The 24,793-nt window shown below is 35.1% G+C and overlaps 1 long non-coding RNA gene across 7 annotated transcripts in view; it reads left to right on the top strand.

Annotated features, from left to right (window-relative positions):
• Window positions 1–20,316, top strand: part of LOC148007676 (uncharacterized) — a 42,415-nt gene extending 22,099 nt beyond the window's left edge. For 2 of the 7 annotated variants that reach the window (XR_015646434.1, XR_015646430.1), the window contains 2 exons: window positions 12,815–12,930; window positions 16,342–19,194. This is a non-coding gene — a long non-coding RNA (uncharacterized LOC148007676). Of the gene's footprint in view, window positions 1–12,814; window positions 12,931–16,341 lie in introns of all 7 variants that reach the window. The other 5 variants (XR_015646436.1, XR_015646435.1, XR_015646431.1 and 2 more) reach the window with 4 other exon arrangements.
• Window positions 20,317–24,793: the final 4,477 nt, after the last annotated feature.

Below are 24,793 nucleotides of genomic sequence, written 5' to 3'. Positions count from 1 at the left end.
GGTACAGCTTTGCAATCATATTATGAAAAACTCTCCTGTCTTGAGAGGGTGAGGCACAAGGACTCTGATTACCAGCGCTAGAGGAAAACAGGACAGAGGTGGAAAGGGAAAGAGAATAAAGGAGGAACAAAAGCAAACAATAAAACAGTACAGTTTAAGTTCAGGACAGGATCAATTACTGTGGTAATTAAATATAGGTGGGATAGACACGAGAGATAGATGGATATATAGGGTCCAAAGACTTTAAAGTGAATGGGTGTGCTATCTTCCACGAGAGCATGGGAAATCTACTAGTGTTTACTCCAAAAGTCTTTATTCCCCTTCTTCCAACAATTATCCTCTGCCAGTAACCTTTGGAAGCATTGGGGTTAGAAGATAATCTATATAGTCAATCTATTGTGAGATTTTGACTGGCTTTATCTTTTTAGATAATCAAAGCTGCTTTGAATTAAGTTTTTTTTCTTTTTTTTTTTTTTTTTTTCGGAGCTGGGGACCAAACCCAGGGCCTTGCGCTTGCTAGGCAAGCGCTCTACCACTGAGCTAAATCCCCAACCCCGCTGCTTTGAATTAAGTTAATGTTTTTCCTTTACTTTCCCCCTACCTCTGAACAATAATCACACAGTTCTCTTCCCAGTGACATTTGTATCCTAGGACTTAGGACTTCCACTTTTGTTGGCTTTTGAGGAGGATTCCATTGCCTGGCATCAAGTTGCCTCTTGTATAACAGACTTCTTTTCGTGCTGCTTTTGAAGATCAGTACTGTAACATACAGGGTCTTCTATTAGTTGGGATAGTTGATGTCTTTTTTCCCCTAGCAGCTTAGAGCAGAACACCAAGGAAGGTAGCTAGCATGTAGAAAGTTTCCTTGTTTTTAGATGGATTTCTATTAGGCCTTATATGTGATAGAGTGTTAAAAAGTAGTTGTGTGTAACTGGGGGAAATGACAATGACTTTCTGTTGTTTTAGAGTTCTGGAGACATTCTGACTAATAATAAACTTTGAGTTATTTCATGACTTTTATCATTTTAGCTCAATAATACTAGCAAGAAAAGAGAAATTTCATGGTTCTTTTGATACTGATATCTATGTCCATCAACCGAAGTACATGTTACTTTTTGACGTAAGGTCCTTCCATGTGATTATGGTGGTTTACTAAGGACAATGTAATAGTCTGTGTTGGATTAGATACCTCTGAGATCTTCCTGAGTCTTAACTGTTCAGGATATATCATATATCTTGTCCTGATCTTAACATTTAGCAATCCCCATCTAATGGGAGCATTGTTCTTTCACACAAAGTAGTTAAATTTTAACTCTTACAGATTACTGTTTTTTAAATATATTTTTTTCATGAATCATTAGTCTGTTGACTATCCCCAACTCTTCTTTTACCCTTAAGTCCCACTTAACTGTTTATGTCTTAGTATCCTGGCCCCATCTTGTACGCTACTATCCCTTGATATGTTTGTATAAAGTGCTACAAGATAAATTGGCTTCTACATGGCTTTATGTACCGTCTTAAACCTGATGTTTTTATACTCGAACATTTTTCTCTGATTAAGCGATTCCCTCACCAGAATTACACTTCAGAATTTATTATTAATACTGCACACTTTGCCCTAGCTCTTAACATATCACTTTTTAAATGACCTTTCCTTTCTGAGACTTTTTAATTGTGTTCCATGCTAAATATTCAATGCAAGAAATGAGATCTGAAGCTAGGATTCATGTAGGGGAAAACTATGTTTACCTTACTTGGTCTTCTTCATATCCTTTCCATTTATCAGTTACAAGATTAAGATTTTATTTAGCACTAATCTTCCATAGTATTTGTATAATAATTATCTCTTGTCATTCAACTGTTTATGAATGTCTAAGTTCCACTTCCTAGTTATTAGGGATAGAGCAGCGATGAACAGAGATGTGTATATATTCTTTATAGTAGTACATAAAGTCCTTTGGGTATATGTCCAGGACTAATATAACTGAGTCATATAGCAGTTGTACATTTACTCGGTGTATCATTGGATATTCTGGAACTCTCTCTTTAGAAATGGATGGACTTTTACTCAGGTATCTACTTGCCCCTGACCTGAGTGCAGTGATTAAGGTGTTAACCACCACTAATCTGCTGATAGTTGGACTCCTGAGTGCTGTGATTAAGGTATTCACCACCACTACCCATACTGCTTTCAAAATTGTCTGGGATAGTTCATATTTAACAAGAACAGTGTGTATGGGATTGATACAAGATTGGTGTCCTTTAATGCATTGTTAAATATAATCTTTCTAACTATACATACACACAAAGCATAGCCCCTCCCCACATTATACACATAATATATATGTGTGTGGTGTGTGAGTATGTACGTGAATATATGACTATAAGACTAGGAGTGATATAACTGAATTATATGGCAATTATTATTTCTTTTTCTATTTTTTTATTTTTCAAGATAGTTTATCTCTGTGTACTTCACACTGTCCTGAAACTCACTCTGCAGATCTATCTGTTCTCATCAATATATGTTTTATTATAATATATGTGCATATATACATATGTATACACATGCATATTTACATAGATGTATATTGTAATATACCTATATGTAAGTAAGATACACACGTATGTGCACATGTTAGTACCTGTAAATTCTCCACTCTTCAATGGGCCTTAAATTCAACCGGACAGCTCTTTGTTACCACTGACTTGTGAGTGTTCCTTATTTTATGTTAATATTATGTCATTCTAGTGACTATCATAGGTGGTATCAAAGGTAAAACATTTTAATTGAATAATTGATAGCTGATGAAATGGTATTGATGTGGAATAATGAATTAGTATGGATATTAGAAATATAATCAAACTTTATCATATGAAGGCAAAATGTTCTTTGACTTCAACCTGACTAGATTGGATGCTTTATAGAATTCTAATTGAATGCTATAGGAATTGAAGATCAGTAGAGTATTATATTTTGTATTTGTAATCGCAACACTAAGGCTAAATCGGCAAGGTGAGAATAAGTACAACATGGCTACTTAGTATGTCTCTGACACAAAGAAGCAAACAAAAATTATGTTTCTATTGATGTTTTAAGGATAATTGATAAGCTGCGACTAGAGGTATGAAATACCTGTTAAGAGCATATGTTGCTCTTGCACACAATATAGGCTTTGGTTCCCAGCATATATGAAAGTTCACAATAACTTGTAACACCAATTCCATGATAACTTTATGCTCTCTTGTCTTCTGATAAAGGCATGCACATCCTTGCAAGAAAAGTACTCGTGTACATAAAATAGAAGTAACAAATTATAAATAACACATCAAGCGGGCTGGAGAGATGGTGTAGTAGTTAAGAGTCTGTGCTATTTTGTAGTTTCCATGGGCACTACACTTGTATATAGGACATATGGACATAAATTAACTTTTATTGTTATCCTTTAATCATTTTACAATCCAGTTGTTATCCCTCACCTAGTGGTCCACCTCTGACAGTTCCTCATCACATTTATCCTCACCCCTGTTAAAAGATGTACCCCCTATGATTATCCCACCAGAACTCCCAAATCCCTGCAGCCTCAAATCTCCTGAAGTTAGCTGTGTCTTCTCTTACTGAGGTCAGCCCAGACAGTCCAGTGCTGTGTATGTGTTGGGGGCATTGTATCAGCTACTGTATGCTATCTGGTTGGTGGCTCAGTGTCTGAGAGATCATGGGGGATCTATGTTAATTGACAGAGCTGGTCTTCCTGAGTTTTCTCTCCTTCATAGTGTCTTCCAACATTTTTCCTATTCAAACACAAGGGAACCTAGCTTTTGTCCATCAATTGGGTGTAAGTATTTGCATCTGACTCAGGTGCTTGTTGGGTCATTCAGAGGGGAGCCATGGTAGGCTCCTGTCTGTAAGCACACCATAGCATCAGTTATATTCTCAGGCTTATAAGCCTCCCCGTGAGCTGTTTCCCAATTTGGGCCTCTCACTGGACATCCTTTTCCTCTGTCTCTTCTGAAATTTTGTCCCTGCAGTTCTTTTAGACATGGACAATTTTGGGTCAAGAGTTTTTGATGGTAACTCCATCACTCCATTGATGCCCAGTCTTTCTACTTGAGGAGAAACCTACAAATTCTCTCTCCCCACTGCTGAGCATTGCATCTAAGGTCCTTTCCTTTGAGTCCAGCGAGTCTCTCATCTCTCCAGTCTCTGGTACATTCTAGAAGTTCCCCCCACTTTTGACCTCCTGCACTTTCCTGGTTCCATTCTTTCTGCTGGCACTCTTGCTTCACTCCTGATCCACCCACAATATATGATCACGTTCTGCTTTACCTCTGTCTGTTCCCGCTCCCACCCACGTACCTCACTTTGCCCCCAATGATTGCATTCTTCCTCCCAAGTGGGATTTAACCATCCTCACTTGGCACTCCACATTGTGAAACTTGTGTTTTGTAGATTGTATTCTGGGTAGTCTGTAATTTTTGCTAATATCCATATATTACTGAGTACATACCATGCAAGTACTTTTGTGTCTGAGCTACCTCTCTCATGATGACAATTTTTAGTTCCATTCATTTTTCTGCAAAATTCATGATGTTTACATTCTTAATAGCTGCATAGTATTGCATTGTGTAAGTGAACCACATTTTCTGTATCCATTCTACTGTTGTAAGAAATCTGGGTTGTTTACATAGTGGAACATATGGTGGGGCCTCTTCTGGGTATATGCCCAAGTGGGCATATATATATCTGGGTCTTCAGGTAGATATATTTCCAGTTTTCAGAGGAACTTCCAGATTAATTTCCAGAATGGTTGTACCAGTTTGCAATCCCACCATCCATGCAGGACTGTTCCTTTTTCTCCACATGCTCTCCAACCTGTGCTGTCACCTGAGTTTTTGAACTTAGCCATTCTGATTGCTGTAAGGTTTCCACTAAGTGGAAATCTTAGTGATCACTAAGAATTTTGAACATTTTCTTAAGTGTTCCTCAGCTATTCCAGATTCCTCTGTTTGAATTCTGTTCTATACTCATTTTTACAAAGGAATATTTGTTTCTTTGGAGTCTAACTTCTTGAGTTCTTTATTTATATTGGATACTAGATTTAGTGTTTTTAAAGATCTTTTCCCAATCAGTAGGTTGTCATTTTGTCCTATTGACAGGGTCCTTTGTCTTATAAAAGCTTTTCTGTTTTATATGGTCCCATTTATCATTTCTTGATCTTAGAACCTATGTCATTGGAGTTCTGTTTAGGAAATTTTCCCCCATGCCAAAAACACTGCGGCTCTTCCCACTTTCTCTCCTATTAGATTCAGTGTATCTTGTTTTATCTTGAGGTCCTTGATCCACTTGAACTTGAGCTTTATGCAAAGTGACAAATATGAACCTATTTTCATTTTTCTTCATGCTGATTGCCAGTTAGGCTAGCACCATTTACTGCAGATGCTTTCTTTTTTTCCCATTATATAAATTTGGATTCTTTGTCAAAGATCAAGTGTCCTAAAATGTGTGGTTTTATTTCTGGGAATTAATTCTATTCCATTGATCAATCTGTCTGCCTTTGTACGAATACCCTGTAGTTTTTATCATGATTTCTCTGTAGAATAGCTTGAGGTAAAAAAATGATTATTGCCCCTGAAGGTCCTTACTTGTTAAGAATTTTTTTCCCTATCCTGTTTTTTTTTTTTCATATGAAATTGAGAATTGCTCTTTCCATGTCTTTGAAGAATTTTGTTGGAATTTTGATGAGAATTCCATTGAATCTGTAGATTTCTTTTGGTAGGCTTTTTTTTCCTGAAAGACTTAAAATTCCTGTCATACAGATCTTTAACTTGTTTGGAGAGAGTTAACACGAAACATTTTATATTATTTATGACTATTATGAGGGTGTTGTTTCTTTAGTATCTTTTTCAACCCATTTGTCATTTGTATAAAGGAAGGCTACTGACTTGTTTGAGTTAATTTTATATCCAGTTACTTTGCTGAAGTTGTGTATCAGCTGTATATGTTCTCTGGTAGAATTTTGGGAATTGATTATGTATACGATCATATCATCTGTAAATAGTGATACCTTGACTTCTTCTTTATCAGTTTCTATTCCCTTGATCTTATTTTGTTGTCTTATTGCTGTAGTTACAATTTCGAGTATTATGCTGAATAGATATGGCAATAATGGGTATCCTTGTCTTGTCTTTGATTTACCAGGATTGTTTCATGTAATTTGATATTGATTGTTGGTTTGCTGTATATTTCTCTTTTTTGTTGTTTTGTTTTTCTTTTTTTTTCCCCTCCACCTTTATTAACTTTGGTATTTCTTATTTGAATTTCAATTGTTGTTATTCTCTTTCACAGTTTCCAGGCCAACATCCCCCTAACCCCTCCCCCTTCCCATCTCTATGGGTGTTCCCCTCTCAATCCTCCACCCATTACCGCCCTCCCCCCAACAATCACGTTCACTGGGGGTTCAGTCTTGGCAGGACCAAGGGCTTCCCCTTCCACTGGTGCTCTTGCTAGGCTATTCATTGCTACCTATGCATTTGGAACCCAGGGTCAGTCCATGTATAATCTTTGGCGAGTGGCTTAGTCCCTGGAAGCTCTGGTTGGTTGGCATTGTTGTTCATATGGGGTCTCAGGCCCCTTCAAGCTCCTTCAGTCCTTTCTCTGATTCCTTCAAGAGGGGTCCTGTTCTCAGTTCAGTGGTTTGCTGCTGGCATTCGCCTATGTATTTGCCATATTCTGGCTGTGTCTCTCTCTCTCGAGATCTACATCCAGTTCCTGCCAGCCTGCACTTCTTTGCTTTATCCATCTTATCTAGCTTTGTGGCTGTATATGTATGGGCCACACGTGGAGCAGGCTCTGAATGCGTGTTCCTTCAGCCTCTGTTCTAAACTTTGCCACCCTGTTCCCTACCTAGGGTATTCTTGTTCCCCTTTTTAAAGAAGGAGTGAAGCATTCACATTTTGGTCTTCCTTCTTGAGATCATGTGTTCTGTGCATCTAGGGTAATTTGAGCATTTGGGCTAATATCCACTTATCAATGATTGCATACCATGTGTGTTTTTCTGTGATTGGGTTACCTCACTCAGGATGATACTTTCCAGTTCCATCCATTTGCCTGTGAATTTAATAAAGTCATTGTTTTTGATAGCTAAGTAGTATTCCATTCTGTAGATATATCACATTTTCTGTATCCATTCCTCTGTTGAAGGGCATCTGGGTTCTTTCCAGCTTCTGGCTATTATAAATAAGGCTGCTATGAACACAGTGGTGCATGTGTGTGTTTAGGTATGGGCCTGGAATTACTGATCTGTCCAATACTTTTAACTTGAACGGGTGTTATATTTTGTCAAACCCTTTTTTAGCATCTAATAGGATGATCATGCAATTTTTTTCCTTTCAGCTTATTTATATAGTGTGTTATGTTAATGGATTTTGGTATATTGAACAAACCTTGAATTCCTGGATGAAGCCTACTTGATCATCCTCAATGATGGTTTTGATGTGTTTTGGTTTAGGTTTGTGAGGTTTATATTGTTTAAATCAGTGTTGATAAACAACATTTGTTTGAAGTTTATGTAGCAGAATAATTGTGTCATCATAGAATGAATTACATAATGTTTCTTTTGTTTTTCTTTTATGGAATAGTTTGAGGAGTGTTCGTATTAGCTTTTCTCTGAAGGGATGGTAGAATTCTGCACTAAGGCTCAGAAGTTTTAATGACTTCTGTTATTTCCTTAGGAGATATGTTCCTATTTAGATAGTTATATGCTCTCAACTTAACTTTGGTACATGTTTCCTGCCTAGAAAAATCATCCATTTTATCTAGCTTTTTTCAGTCTGGTGGAGTATAGGGTTTTACAGTTGAACCTGGTGGGTGTTTTTTAATGTCTACACTTTCTCTTGTTTTGTCTTCCTTTTCATTTCTCATCTTGTTAACTTGGGTACTATCTCAGTGCTCTTTAGTTAGCTTTACTTGGGAGTTTATCTATCCTTTTGATTTTTTTTTTTTTTTGGCCCTGAATTTGACTTTTTCCTACCCTCTACTCCGCTTCGGTGTGTTTGCCTCTTTTTGTTCTAGGGCTTTCAGTTGTGCTGTTAAGTTGCTTGTTTATGATATCTTTGATTTCTTTACCAGAGCACTTAGTGCTATTAATTTTCCTCTTACCACTGTTTTCATTGTGTACCATAATTTTGTTTATGCTGTATCATCATTTTCATTGTTTCATGCAATATTTTATTTCTCCATTTTTCCCCTGACCTAGTTATCATTGAGTAGAGAGATGTTCAGTTTTCATAGGTATGTGTGTTTTCTGTTGTTTTTGTTGTTATTGAAATCTAGCCTTAGTGTGTGGTAATCTGATATAATGCACTTTAGGCTTTTTTGTGACCAGTTATATTGTCAGTTGTGGAGAAGTTACCATGAGGTGAAGAGAAGATGGTATATCCTTTTATTTTAGTGTGAAATGTTCTATAATATCTGTTCAGCCTATTCGTTTCATAACCTCTATTAATTCACTCTTTTGCTTGTTATTTTCTGTTTCAATGACCTGCACAATTGGGGGTTAAAGTCTCCCACTTTTATGGTTTGAAGTTTAATGTTTGTTTTGGGTTCCAGTAAAGTTTCTGTTATGAATGTATGTGCCCTTATATTTGAGGAATAGATGTTCAAAGTCGAGAATTTCTTTTGGAATATTTTTCCTTTGATGATTATAAAGTTCCCTTCCCCATCATGTTTGATAACATTTGGTTGAGAGTCTAGCTTAGCCAATATTAGGATGGTAACTCCCGCTTTTTTCTAGGACCATTTTCTTTGGAGACTTTTTGTCCAGCCTTTTACTCTGAAGTAGTTTCTGTCTTTATTATTGAGGTGTCTTTATTGTATGCAGCAACATACTGGGTCCTGTTTGTGTATCTAGTCTGTTAGGTTATTTCTTTTTATTGGAGAATTGAGTCTGTTGATGTTGAGAAATATTAAAGACAAATGATTGTTAGTTTCTGTTATGTTTGTTATAGTAGGTGACATTATTCATATATGAATCTTTCCTTTTGCTTTTGCTGGGAGATGATTAAATTTTTGTTTTGGCTTATAGTACATTAATGATGAATGGTTTATTAATTAGTTTGAAGGGTCCATTTTTATCTCTTCTGATTAAAAGTGACTTAACACTGTTTTTTCACATTGTATGATCATGGTGCCAGCTAATTTACTAGTTCCATTTGTTTTGGATAAAGATATTCATCATTACACACTGAGACATTTTCAGTCTTCCAGGACAAGATGTCTTTCTTGGAGACAGCAACTGAGGGAAATTTGTAGGGCTGGAATGTTAAATAGATAACATTTGAATTTTGTTTGTCTTGGAATATTTTGGTTTCTCCATCTAGACTGATTGGGAGTTTTGCTGGGTATAGTAGCCTGGGTTGGCACATTACTTGGCTTTTTCCCCTTACCGAATTTAATATTCTTTCTTTGCTCTATTCATTTAACGTTTTGATTATTATGTGACAAAGGGACTTCCTTTTCAGCTCCAATTTACATGTTGTTCTATATGCCTCTTGTACATTTATGGCCATCTCTCTCTTCTTTTTTTTTTTTTTTTATAGGTTGGGGAACTTTTCTTCTCTGATTTTGTTGAAGATGTTCTTGAGTCCTTTAAGCTGCAATTTTTTCTTCTCCTCTATTCCTATTATTTTTAGAGTTGGTCTTTACTTTGTGTCCTTGATTTCCTGGATATTTTGAGTTAGGAGATTTTTTCTGTTTTGAATTGTCTTTAAGCATGGTGCCAATATCTTCTAGGGTATCTTCTACATCTGAGATTCTTTCTTCTATCTCTTGCATTCTATTGGTGATATATATCCTGACTTTTTTCTAGATTTTCCAATTCCAGAGTTGTCTCCATATGTGCTTTCTTCATTTTTTCTACTTCCACTTTTAGTTCTAACACATGTTTGTTGAATTCCTCCACCTGTTTGATTGTGTTTTTTTTTTTTTCTATATTACTTTCAGGGATTTATTTGTTTCCACTTTAAGGGCTTCTACATTTTTACGTGTGTTTTCCTGTAGTTCTTTCAGTCAGTTATTTATATCCTCCTTATAGGAATCTATTATCTTTATGAATAGGGTTTTAGGCTAGAATCCTTGTTTTCAGGTGTGTATGCAGGTCTTGCTGTGATGGGATAATTAGGTTATTATGGTGCCAAAGTATTTTGGCCTCTGGTGATTATGGTCTTGAATTTGCCTCTTGACATTTAGTTATCTGTGATGTTAGGTGGCCTGGGTGTCTCTTCTGAAGCTTGCCTCCTCTATTGCTGAGTTGCTGAGAGGCCTGTGACCCTGGCTCTAATACCATGTGAAGTCTTCAGACTGTGTGGGCTTCAGGGGGACAGGCAAGCTGCCATGCATGCTGCTGATCTTCTGGGAGCTCTTCAAAACAGATAAGCTGATAATCTATTACTCTGTGTACAGTAGATCTCCTGGGAGTCCTTCCGACTGTTGGGTCTTTAGATGAGCAGTCAAGATGTTTTCCTGGGTGTAGCTATTCTCTTATGAGGACTTCAGACTGTTGGGTCAGTTTTTCTGCACGCAGCAAGACATGAAGAAGGACATTAGGCTGTTGGATCTTCAGAGGAACAGACAAGCTGGTGATTTGTCCCATCTGAAAGCCAAAGCTGGAAAGGGTTTGGGGTTTGTGTGGAGGTTTGGAAAGCGTGATGTTTCCCTAATCTTCCTGGGCTCCTTGGGTATTCTAGCTGCTGCATTTGGTTTTTTTTTTTTTTTTTTTTGTTTTTTGTTTTGTTTTTTTTTTGTTTTGTTTTTGTTTTTTGTTTTTGTTTTTTTTTGGGGGAGGGGGGAGGGTTCTATACCTATTGTCCTGCATGCAGCAGAAATCCTGGGAGGCCTTCAGAGTGTGGGATATTTTTTATTCCATTTTTATTAAAAATGTCAAACAACCAGAGCTTCCAGGGACTAAACCATAGACTGTGGCATCTTTATAGCAACACAGAGGCTGGTGATTTGGTCCAGAGGAAGGTGAAGGCTGTAAGGGAGAGATGGAGTTTGGTGGGGGTAGGGATAGATCCTGAGTCTGCTGGAGTTTTGGGGGTTACCAGCTCCTGCAGTTCTTTGGGAAGTCCCCTTCCCTATTGCCCAAATGCAGTAGAACTCCAGGGAGGCCTTCAAACTCTGGGCTCTTTAGAGGAGCAGACAAACTGGTGACCAAATGCAAAACTTTTAAATAAATGTTGTGATGTGTGTATAGACAAATCTGCTACATGTTCAGGTTTTGTGTGCCTTGAGAGATGTATGATATTTATGGTTTGATATAAAAACAGCAATGCTACAGAAAGTTGACCCATATACGAACAAATTGATATTCAAACCATGTAAAGCTGAAGGAAAAAATAAACCAGTTTTACAGTGAAATCATGGAATGGCAGGAAGGCTCAGAGGTTAAAAGTACTGACTACTTTTCCAGAAGTTTTGATTTCAGTTCTCAGCAACCACAGGATAGCTCACAACCATTAGTAGATGCCTTCTTCTCACGTGTCTGAAGATAGCAATAGTGTGCTCAAATATATAAAATAAATATTAAATATTGAAATCCTAGTAGTGTTAATTAAATGAAGTATTTTTATTGTAAAAAATTAAAAATTGAAAATTTACTAGCTAGTTCATCAAGTAAGTCTTTTTTTACTGATCAAAATTATACTTACTTATTTTAGAGGATATTCTTATATGTCCTAAGCTGTCCTTTAATGAATTATGTAGCAGGGAATCACCATTTTACTTTTGATCCCCCAATCCTATTTTAGGAGGATTCTGGGATTACAGTCATGTATTACAGCCACACATTTATGTGGTTCTGGCATTCAAATTCACAGTTTCCCTCAGGCTGGAAAACTGCTCTAACAACTCAACTATTGTATTTCTAGCTCAAGGTAAAATTTTATATTTTAGAGCTTGAGATCAGAGCTGATCCCCATATTCCCAGTACTCAGGAAGTTGATTTGGAATGATCACAAGATTTTAAGGCCATTTTAAACTATGTAACCACATGACATAGTGGCTTCCATCTTTAATCCCAGTGTTCAGAATGCTGAGCTTGAAGGAACACTTACAATTTTAGGATAGTCTGGGGGTATATATTGCATTATAGATTAGGCTTGGATACAGAGAAATACTATGTATAAAAGTAGCAATAGCAGATAAATAATAAATACTTAAAAATGTAACAATCTCAGTACTTCTTATGATGTTGTGCATGTCAGTCAACAACTTTCTGGATATATTCTGGCATAATATATACCAATTTTCTTTCACTTTTTTAAATTTCCCAAATGGTTTTCAATATAAGAAGTAAGTTCAGTCTGTTTGTGATTGCATGGAAATTTAGATTCACAGAAGATAATGCAGTTAGATTTTTAATTCAAGAATAGTCTAGGCTGCATCTAGAAAGCTTCTCTCAAAAAATAAGTCATATTTTTAGATGATTATAGCCTGTCACTTCCATATCAGAGTATTTACTATGTGCAGACCTTGTTATTTAAAAAAGCTGTCATGCATCAATACTTTGGTTGTACTACTTGTAAATATGTACCTAGTAGTATATTAACTATAATATGATTATAATACTTGAGGATAAATATATCCTATTTCAATTTCATTAAACATAGTGTATACTAGATTACAAAATGATTGTCAATTTTATAGAAGAAAGAATTGCTTCACAATTTTGTTTCAGTTTCTACCCAAGCATTTCATAACATTTGATTTATTATATTTATTATTACTTCTATAGAATGTTATTTTTCTCTAATTCAGGAATAGCGTTGTCCAACTGTAGTCTGTTCTACTTAAGAGAAAACACAGGAGGACTGCATGTTTGAGGTCACCTTGACAACAGTGAAACCGCTTCTCTCCATCTCAACAATAAAAAGGTGATAGTATCTACATAGCGCACAATCTTTTATTTGTATATTCAATAAATTTAAATTTTCTAATTATCAATTAATGTTTAAGAATAAACCTATTGTAAATTAATAGAGGAAATTTAGGAGGCAGAACTGAAGTGAAGAACTGAAAGGGTATAGATATATGTCAAAAAAAGGTAATAAGGCATTACATTTATTACATGTAACACAAGGCAGTTGAAATTGGTTATAATTTCATGTGCATGTTTCTATATATTGCTAGTCATATTGCATAGTACACAGTTCTTGAGGTGAAAAGAAATTGCTAATAGCCTTTTATATGGTGAAAGAATATAATTCTTTAAGTGTTTTCAAACATGCTTAAATTTCTTTTCACTTATCTCTTTTAAAAACAAAGACCAAAAATCATGTGCTATAGGTCATGAAGGCACATGATATTTATTTGTCCACATTAATTATTAGTAATTACTTAACAGGGAGTGTTGGCACTTGTTTTAATCCCAGCACTCATGCAGCATAGACAATAGGATCACTGAGTTCAAGTCCAACCTGGGCTATAGAGTTCCAGGACAGCCAGAGCAAACCTGTATGTATAAAATAAAACAAACAAAATATTTAAATTTTTTCTTTATAAAAACGGACAGTGGTCAATATATTTATCAACTATATTTTAATAAAATAATTTTGATATTATAAGATAGCATGTCATAAATTTTATACTTGAAAATGTTTTTTCTTGTCCATAGGGATTTAGTTACTTTTCCATTGCCATGAATAAACCATCATGACCATGGGAACTTACAATGGCCATAGTTTACTGAGGATTTACAGTTCAGATGGTTAGTACAGGATCATTGTGGAATGTAGCTTGGCAGAATGCAGGCAGGCATGGTACTGGGGTAGTAGCTGAGATCTCATATCTAGATGTACTTGGAAAATGCAGAGGTATCTCAGAATGGCTTAGAGTTTTGAATCATAGAAGCTTACTGCCAGTGATACAACTCCCCAAAACAACATACATCCCAATAGTTTCTAAACAGTTCTACCAACTGAGCATGTAATGGCTAAAGTTATATTTTCAATTTAAGTTACTCTGTTTAAGAAATCTATAAAATGCTTCTAACATGTAAGCCAAACTTGTCCAAGGGCAGATAAGTTCCTGAAATGCTGAGGGCTGTTTATACATGATAACAAGTCAGAAGTTTTTTCTTTTTTTTTCTGCTCCTGTAAACAGTATTGATTTTTCCAACTAAACAACTGCACAGTATATGCTGGGTCACATGTAGGCAGGAGGTACTGAGACAGAAAATATATCAAATGTATCCTCTCCCCTAATTGGACAAAGGCAGGAAGTACACAGTTTTTTTGTGGGTTTTCCCTTTAAAATTCCTCAATAATGTAATTTGCTGTGATACCCTGGCCAGGGCTCCTCTTCCTGGTGAGTATTTAATAAAGATTTAGCTGAAATATTGTGGTAATGGTTTTATTGTTGCCTGGTGGGATTAACAGAAACAAAGAATTCAAATATATCAGCCTGCAGGGACCATTCTTACTCAAACTTTGAATTCCCATCCGTAGCCTGCAAAAGCTTCTGGGAATAAGAAAATTCAAAATTACTTCTACTTCAAATCGCCTCATAGACTTTGACAGTGTTCACAGGTTAAAAGTCTAAGCTTCATATGAAACTCAAGGCATTCTTTTAAGGCTTATAAATGCATAAACATATCTTATACATTTCTAATACACAGTTCTACAAAAATATATATGACCTTTCCAGAAGTAGAGGAATGAAGGCATAGTAAGGAAATACTGTGTCAAAGAGTGAATCCCAGCAAAGTCCAAACTCTATAATTTCATGTCTTACATCAAAGTGTGTACATGCCTTTCTCTTGCCATTCTTGTTGAATGAAGCATACCTCTTTCTCTTGGTCTAATTTCTCTCCCTGCCTGTAGCTCTGCTTAGCAGACAGACCAAGGGGTCTCACTTTCACAGCTTCATGCCAAGGCCTCCCAGAACTGTAGGGACTCCAGTGCTGCTTTCCATAACAAAGGAGGAAAATTCTATGACCAATTCACTCTTGCATTCTCATGATTCTAAAGCCACATCCATATGTCTGACACTCCCTAGTTCAGCTGCTGGCTTAATGTAAAATTTGGCCCCTTCTTTGAATTATATTTCATAAATTTAGATTTGTTTTTGCTTATTAAAAATAGAATATTCCTTGGCCTTTTTTTCACAAGTGGCAGGATTAACTTGGTAGATTCTTGTACTGAGGGTATTATACCCTTTACTCCATTCCCTCCATAACTCTTCTAATCTTTTAAGTATAAGCCTTAGCTCCAATATTAAATTTTGTGGTGTCCATTCTCTCTCCAAATTGTATGTTTTCATTTTAATTTTCGTCTTGCTTGTTATTTCTTATTACAAGCCTATATTAGAGTTATCAATAATAACCAAGTGACAGACCCTGTGTCAGGCTGTCCTCAAACCTCTTCAGCGAAGAAAATTAATCTAATTTTGTGTCAATTTTGTCACAGGCAGATTCTTAGGAGAAAGGGAAAATAACCAGATTGTTTGCTAAAATAACATGATAAGGTCTCTAGCCTAGTTACTTATATTGTTTCTCCTGTGAAAACTTTTGATAGAGTTCCATAGCTCCCATTGCCTTCTGAACTATTATCTTCCAAATTTCTACCTGGATGGCTTATTAAATCCTGCTTATAGCATCCAACTATTTTCCAAGTTCCAATTTTTAAATCTTTACAAAATTATTTTAAAACACAGTGCGGTAAGCCTCTCAGAGCAATACTTCACTTTTGGTACCGAATTCTCTCTTAGTTACATTTTCATTCCTATGACAAAACACCATGAGTAAGGCCACTTTAAAAGAAACCATTCATTAGTGTCTTATTCTTTCAGAGGGTAAGTCTAAAATTAACATCTTAAGAAGCATGACAATAGGCAGGATCACAGCAGAAGTTGTGTAAGAAACTTTTAGGACTTCTGATAAAATAGATGTCTATTTTCTTTTTCTTTTTTTTCAGATAGAGGGAGTTCACTATGCATATTAGGTTGCAAGCAATAAATGATACCATGCATCGTACCTGATGTTGGGATTTTGGATTTTTATAACATATTTCCATAAAATATTATTGAATATAGTGCATATTTTAATCTATTATTTGCTAGCTATGATCCTGTATTTGAAATAGGTTCAAAAATTAAAGTATATGTATAGTAAGTAATAAGTAAGGAAAATTATAACAATCATTTTATATATTATTTTTCATTGCCTTCAGAACTAGAAGATGCTTCAATGGAATTCTTGTAAAATCTTGAGGATGATTTCTATTTATTGGAAAGCTTGTAACTTGTTACTTTTTTCACTTACAGTCCTGTTTTATGTACTCTTCTAGGTGGTAAACATATTGACATACACATCAAATATGCTTTTATGAAGAGGTTTCATCTACAGAATCTCCCAAATACCATTATATATTTATTGTCTCTGGAGTATTATTTTACCTTTCTTATCGTACAACTTGCATAGAAGACTTCCAAGGAATAGAAATGACCTGCTCTTGGCAAGTAATTGCCTGAAACGTTCAATTCTTCTCTTTACATTATATCTTGGACTCCCATATTGTTTGTTGCATATTATCTTTTATTCATATTTTAATTTGCAAATAGAAGAAACTTTTCTAAGTGGGTTGTATAGCTAATGTATATAAACTTGCTTATGATACTTTGGATTATACCAAAAATTGTTGACTGATTTAATCTCTTTACACCAGATTTATCATTTGTTAGATGGCTTCCTCCTTCTTTGAATAAGAAACTCAGATTTAGGCAGGTAATGGGGAAGATTATTTGACACAGTGGTGTTTTCTAGAAGAGAAACTCTGAGTGCTAATTTTGCTAATATTACTGGTCTCTGTCTAGGGCAGAAATATGAGTTTCTGTGGTTTACTTTTTCTCCAATACTCCTACAGGAGACTTTGGTGCCTTTGTAATGGAGTGGATTAAGAAATGCCTTTGCATTGATAAGGAGAGCCATAGTGATGTTGTCTTGTAGAGTATGTGGCATCATGTTTTTATTAATATCACATTCCAGAATAGAGTAAAATCTCATGGTTTCAAAGTGATTCTAGTTTATTCTAAATTTGTTTTTTTTTGTTTTGTTTTTCTCCTTAAACTAAATAAAGTAATGTGAAGCAGTGCTAATTTTAAACATTAGTTGTGTGTTTCTAGACAATAAGCTGCCAGTTCATTTGAAAATTGTCTGCATTTTTCAACCTGTTTTAATAGTTGTAAGAATGAAAATAAGTGTTAAGATTTTTTTAACTGTATGGGTATGTCTTCATGTGTATATGTGCATGTCAGGTGTCTGTAGAGATCAGAGTTATATAATATTTCTTTGAATGTTTGCACTGTTTACTAATACATTATTTAATAGGTGCTAGTAAGAATTCTCAATGGAAAAATGCAACTGGTAACTCCAGCTGGATCACTGAAATCAAGGTTATAATGTAAGACAGAATATAGCTTATTACAGAACATCACATGGATTGTTTTTAAACTCATAAATTTGTAGTATAACCCATATCTCCTTACTCATTACATTATTATTACATTTTAGCTAATCCTGAGGTGTGGTCTGGGTTATTTTATAGTGCTCATTTATTTTACATGCTGTGTTCTTCTTGTTTTAACTGCAGAGTTAAATTAGTGTTTTTTAATTAGTCTCTAATGTTAACATTTTCTGAGGTTAGAGTGGTCATGACTCTAGTCAGACACCAGTACAATTTGTCAGTTTGTGTTAAGGACCACAAAAATTTGTAAAACTGTAGATTTACAGACCATAGTTTTGAAACAAGTAATCTGTTCTTATGTTTAAGAACAATTAAGGCTAATTATTAAACTATGCCCCCATAAATAGTTGCATAAATCTTGGGTCATTTGGATTTTAGCAGATGGTTTTCTACCACATAGCCTACTGTACAGGTCTAGATTCATCTAGAAAACCTTTGGTGAATTTAAATATAGAAGGCACAAAAAGAATATCTTTTCTTGTACTAGTTACATAAATGGTCCTCAACCTATGGGTCCCAACCCCTTTGTGGGTTGAACAAACCTATCACAGGGGTCACCCAAGAACATTGGCAAGCACAGCTATCTTACATTACAACTCATAACAGTAGCATAAATATAGTTATGAAGTAGCATTGAAAACAATTTGATAGTTGGAGGTCCCCATTATGCGAACAGATGTATTAAAGGATTGTAGTATGAAGTATTTTAAAATGAGATGTTTTATTTCATTATATTATCAATATCTACTGTGATTAAAGAACTCTGTGATCACTCATTGCTAATCTGCTATCCGAGTTCCACAGCAGCATATAATAAGACATACATTTTCATGGTATATATAGTAGTCAGTAACTTTCTTAGGTTTTTATCTATGTACATGGAGATTTTAGATGTAAGATCTTTGTAGCAATGATTTTTTCTATTTAAATATCATAGTGGTTTATGGAGTTTACAAAAATGTGTTTTGCTTCTAAATGTGATGATGTTGATGATGTGTATTATTATGTAAGTATGATAATATTTTTGAGTTTCTGCTTATAGTTTTCTAGGTATAATAATATTAGATCATCATCTTTATATGCCTTTGGTTTCTGTCAATATTTTGAAGTTGCCTGCAAATATTTTCTGGGTTAAGCCAGTAGAGTGGTGTAAGGATAGTGCTAATTTTCATAGACTTGTCTTTACTAAGTTTCAATGACTTAGTAAATAATAGCCAATCTAATAGGTGAAACAATATTTTTAAAGCCTAAATTAAGCCTCACTTAAATGCTTAATGGACCTGACTTAAAAAAAAAAAAACTAAATTGCTTTTAGTTGTAGAAAAAACTAAAATTTCCAAATTTTGCTTAGTTTACATAGTGATACAGATAAGGTTACATAGTGATACCTTGTCTCAGTGTTTGCATTTCTTCATAAGTTGATTGAGTATACACTATGGTAACATGTTTTTTTTTTCTTTTTTCTTTTATTTTGATGTGATTGTAGAGCCATATGCTCTTTATAGTCTGATTTACTCTCTGCATTCCTTTCACTTATCATTTCCCATACTTTTCCCTCCATATTATCATCTTATTTCTGTTTGCGCATGTCAATTGGTTTTCTAAACTATATATTAATTTAAGGTATGATGTTCAAAATGCAGGTATTTTTTTTAAATGTGTGCTTAGATTCCTTTAAACTTGGACTAAAGGTTAAGAAGTGTTGATTGTCCTGTTTGAATCTAGTATTAATTATGCAATAATATATTACAATATAATATGCTAAACTATTATGGTATATTATATTATATTGTATTATATTATATTTATTATGCTATACAATATTATTTAATTATCCTCTAGATTCCTGTTTCTTTTCTTTTTTTAATTGGATATTTATTTATTGACATTTCAAATGTTATCCCCTTTCCTGGTTTCCCCTCTGGACATTCCCTATCCCATCCTCCATTCCCTTGCTTCTAAGAAAGTGCTTCCCTACTCACGCATACCTGTCTACCTATCCTAGCACTTACCTACACTATGAAATTGAGTCTTCCCCGGACTAAGGGTCCCTTGTACCATAGATGTCTGACAAGACTATACTCTGCTTCTTATACAACCATAGCCACGGGTCCATACATGTGTACGCATTGGTTGGTGGTTTAATTTCTAGGAGTTCTTGGGTTCTGGTTGTTCTTGCTGTGGATTGCAAACCACTTCAGACCCTTCAGTCCTTTCTCTAACTTTTCCATTGGGGACCCTGTTCTCAGTCCAGTGGTTAGCTATGAGCATCCTCTACACTTCAGGCTCTGGCAGAGCCTCTGAGGAAACATCTGTATCAGGCTACTGTAAGCAAGCACTTACTGGCATCTTCAATAGTGGCTGGGTTTGGTGTCTGTATATGGGAGTGATCCCCAAGTGGAGCATTCTCTAGATGGCCTTCCTTCAGTCTCTGATCTACACTTTTTCTCAGTATTTCCTTCCTTGAGCATTTTGTAAGAAGTACTGAAACATCCACATTTTGGTCTTCCTTCTTCTTGAGCTTCATGCAGTCTGTGAATTATATCTTGGGTATTGGGAGCTTTTGGGCTAATAACTTATCAGTGAGTACATACCATGTGTGCTCTTTGTGATTGGGTTAAATCACTCAGGATGATATTTTCTAATTCTATCCATTTACCTATGAATTTCATGAAACCATTGTTTTTAATATTTGAACACTACTCCCTTGTTTAAATGTACCCCATTTTCTGTACCCATTCCTCTATTGAAGGATATTTGGTTTTTTTCCAGGTTAAATAAATAAGGCTACTATGAATATAATGGAACATGTCTCCTTGTTATATGTTGGAGCATCTTTTGGGTATATGCAAAGAGTGATATAGCTGTGTCCTCAGGTAGTACAATGGCCAATTTTCTAGGTCTTTACCTTTTTTTTTTTTTTTTTTTTTTTTTGAAGCTGGGGACTGAACCCAGGGCCTTGCGCTTGCTAGGCAAGCACTCTATCACTGAGCTAAATCCCCAACCCCTTAAAAAGCAACCATCCAGGCTTGGTGGCACTTGCCTTTTTTTTTTTTTTTTTTTTTTTTTTTGGTTCTTTTTTTTTCCAGAGCTGGGGACCGAACCCAGCGCCTTGTGCTTCTTAGGCAAGGGCTCTACCACTGAGCTAAATCCCCAACCACCCAATTTTCTGAAGAACTGACAGACTGATTTCCAGAGTGGTGTTACAGGGTGTAAACACACCAACAATGTAGGAATGTTCTTCTTTCTCCACATCCTTGCTGTCATCTACTGTCACCTGAGTTTTTGATCCTAGCTGTTCTGACTTGTGTGAAGTGGAATTTCAGGGTTATTTTGATTTGCATCTCCTTGACGATTAAGGATGTTGAAATTTTCTTTTTGTTTTTTCTGATTCTACTAATTTTTTTTTTAGTTTGAATAAAATTATATGTTAAGCTCAGTTAATAAACCATATAGACCATAAAAACCATCTGGTTTTTCATCTATTTTGACCACAAAAGGCAAAAGTCAAAGGTTAACAATTAATTCCTCTAATTAATAAACTTGATTTCCTCTTCAGCGGTTGATGGCCACCTTGGTACTGTTCTCTAAGTTTCTGTCTCATACTTCCCCTCTGATCTTCTTTCAGGCAGCCTTGATGCTTTGGGCACCATGGCACAAACACATTAAAATCACATTAATGCCCCTTCTGCAAAACTGTCTGTTTGTACTACTATGACACAGTAGCATCTCCATGCAACTACATATCCACACATTCAGTGCCCCTTAATATAAGTACCAGTTCATTTCTAAAACAGGTTCATATTTTGCATGTTACTACGTGTAACCAACAAAAATCTATAGAACAGAGCTTCAGGAACTGTCATATCCATACCCCAAACTTCCTATACTGTTACAGAACAGAGAACCAGAAAATTATTAAATGATATGTTTTACTGTCTCTCCAGTAAATGATTTGGTACAAACATTTGTATCCTTGAGTTTTAGTCTACAATAGATATCTTAGAATTTTCAACATTAAATTGATAATCTGTAATTTTCTCTCACTCAATCCAAAACTTCTACAAAATATTTCAGTACCAGAAATCAGAATATTTCTTCTGTAATTCGGATCACCTCACCACTCTCCATCTCATTAGCTTTCCATTTCCAAGGTCAACAGAAAGGAGATGTTTGCTTTTCTCTTTTTTTATTGGATTTTTAAAATTTACATTTCAAAAGTTATCCCCTTCCCAGATTCCCCTACATAAACCCCCTATTCTGACCTCCCTCCCCCTTCTTCTATGAGGGTGTCCCCTTGTAGAATTGCAAATGGTTGTACCAGCTTGCAATCCCACCAATAGTGGAGGAGTGTTCCTCTTTCTCCACATCCTGGTCAGCATCTGCTATCACCTGAATTTTTGATCTTAGGCATTCTGAGTGGTGTGAGGTGGAATCTCAGGGTTGTTTTGATTTGCTTTTCCCTAATGACTAAGGACATTGAGCATTTCCTTAGGTACTTCTCAGCCATTGGATATTCCACAGTTGAGAATTCCTTGTTTATTTTCTGTACCCCATTTTTAATAGGATTATTTGGCTCTCTGGAGTCTGACTTCTTGAGTTCTTTGTATATTTCGAATAGCAGCCCTCAATTGAATGTAGGACTGACAAAGATATTTCCCAATCTGTTGGTTGCCATTTTGTCCTATTGACAGTATTTTTGTCCCTACATAAGCTTTGTAATTGTGTGAGGTCCCATTTGCTGATTATTGATCAACAAATGGCATAAGCCATTGGGGTTCTGTTCAGGAAAATTTCCCCTGTGCCCATGTGTTTGAGGCTCTTCCCCAGTTTCTCTTCTATTAGCTTGAGTGTGTCTGGTTTTATTTGGAGGTCCTTGATTCACTTGGACTTGAGCTTTATACAGGCAGATAAGAATGGATCGATTTGAATTCTACATGCTGACCTACAGTTGAACCAGCACCATTTGTTGAAAATGTCCTTTTTCCCACTGGATGGTTTTAGCTCTTTCGTCATGTGACCATAGGCCTGTGGGTTCATTTCTGGGTCTTCAATTCTATTCCATTGATCTACCTGACTGTCTCTGTAGCAATATCATACAGATTCCTTTTTCTTTTCTAATGCGATACAGAAAGGGGTGGTTCGATTTGGGAAGGCATATGGAGATCAACTGGGAAGTGTAGAGGGAGGGAAAACAATAATATATTATAGGAGAAAATATGTATAAAGGAAAGCAAAATAAAATTTAAGAATATCAAATGCATTATCACCAGTTTAAATGTATGCCCTATTCATTGTTCATATTTACATTTCATTAGTTGGTTTAGTTTCGTTTTATTCTTTGATTCAAACAGTATTTGCAAAAGCCATGTCTCTTTCACATTATTTAATCAGAATTAATTCTTTAGACTACTTTGTTCCTTCATAGCGTTGATTTTCTTGAAAAATATCACGTTTCAGGTTTCAAGTGTCTTCATATTCTGATTATTTTCCTTGTAAAAGAATTGAGGACATATATTCATCATAGGAAAACTTCAGAATAAATGTGTGTTGTCTTCAATAAATTATGTCAACTTTAAATATTTATTTTTCAAAAATGGATATCATTAATTTAATTCAAAGTGACAAATTTCTCCAATGTTAATGTTCTTTCTAAATAAACATTTCATACAATGACCATTTGAAATTATATAAATCTCATTATAATCATACTTTAATGCTCTTAATTTAAATGCTCCTAATTTTTCTATTTTTGGATGCTATAAAAACTGGATGTCAAATTTTCAATGGAAATCTGGTAGGACTCTTCTATGAATAAATCTGAGCCATGGCCTTTTTAAATTTTTGTTTATCTATTTTTATGTAATATATTTTTACAATAGTTTTCCCTCTCCCAGATTTTTAGATATCAAATTGAAGTTGTTTCTCTCTCTTAAAAAAAGCACAAACACAAACCAAAAATCATAACAAAAAATTAGATAGATGAAGTCATGACTAAACAAAACAAATTGAAACAAATACCATTTTTTTTTTGCCTTTTAGTTGTTTGAGGCAAGGAATCACTATGTAACTTTAGTTGTCTTACTGCTCCCTATTTATGATATGCTGGCCTTGAACTTACAGAGCTCAATAGGACTTCCTCTGTATCTGCTGTGCTGGATTTAGAGGAAATATCAATGTAACTGGCTAGGCTCGTTTTTTTTTTTTTTTTTTTTTTTTTTCCCTTAAATCAGAAGGCTTTATTCTACTGTTTCTGCCCCTTGTTTATTTCCAGTTTATTAAGAAGATAATCTCTTGGTTTAACTTTGGTGATTTGGAAAAATTTAGATTCACCCAGTTCTTTTAGATCTAGATTTCAGGTTCTGAAATGATGGAGCATATAATTTTAAAGTGTTCCTTTATATTATTCTTGACTTTTTTGATGTTTGTTATGTTTCCTTGATCCTTTCTGATTCTAGTTATTTGGGCCATTTCTTTATTCTTTTTCATAATCGGAGGCATTAAATTTGTCCATCATTTCAAAGATTTAGTTTAATGATTTGCAGACCTGTTATATTTTTTCCATTTCATTAATTTGTTTTCTTTTTATACTGTGAAATTAAATATTTATATTTAAAAATATTATTTCTGCTCTTATTTCTCTTACAATGCATTGTGGCTTATTCTTGTTTCTTCAGATTCTTGAACTATATCACTTAGTCATTTGCCTACTGTGCTACTTTTAGTAATTTTTTTGAGGTATGGCCTTACTATGTTGCTAGGTCTTACAAAGTTTGAAAAACTGAGTAAATGGCCATACAGTTTAGCACATACGTATCATCCTACTGTGTGGAGGCAGAAATAAGAATATCATGAGTTTCGTACATATCTGGGTTATATAGCTATACTATGTGTTATGAAATAACAAAAAACAAAACCTGGAAAATTTGACACCATTTATTCTTATTACTATATTGAGTAAGGTTAGTTTATTCAGCATATGGTGTGTGTGTGTGTGTGTGTGTGTGTGTGTGTGTGTGTGTGTGTGTGTATGTGTGTGTGTGTGTGTGAGAGAGAGAGAGAGAGAGAGAGAGAGAAAGAGAGAGACAGAGAGACAGAGAGAGACAGACAGAGACAGAGAGACAGAGAGACAGAGAGAGACAGAGAGAGAGAGAAAGAGAGAGAGAAAGAGAGAGAGAGAGATTTTGAGATTTGCTATCATATTAATCCCTTAACAAAAACACTTGAGGGGCTGGTGAGATTTCTCAGTGGTTCAGAGAACTGACTGCTCTTACAG

This window comes from Rattus norvegicus, chromosome 1 (genome assembly GCF_021556685.1).
Source record: "Rattus norvegicus strain SHRSP/BbbUtx chromosome 1, alternate assembly SHRSP_T2T, whole genome shotgun sequence".
Classification (NCBI taxonomy): Eukaryota; Metazoa; Chordata; class Mammalia; order Rodentia; family Muridae; genus Rattus; species Rattus norvegicus.
This window is presented reverse-complemented; position numbering and strand designations above follow the sequence as displayed.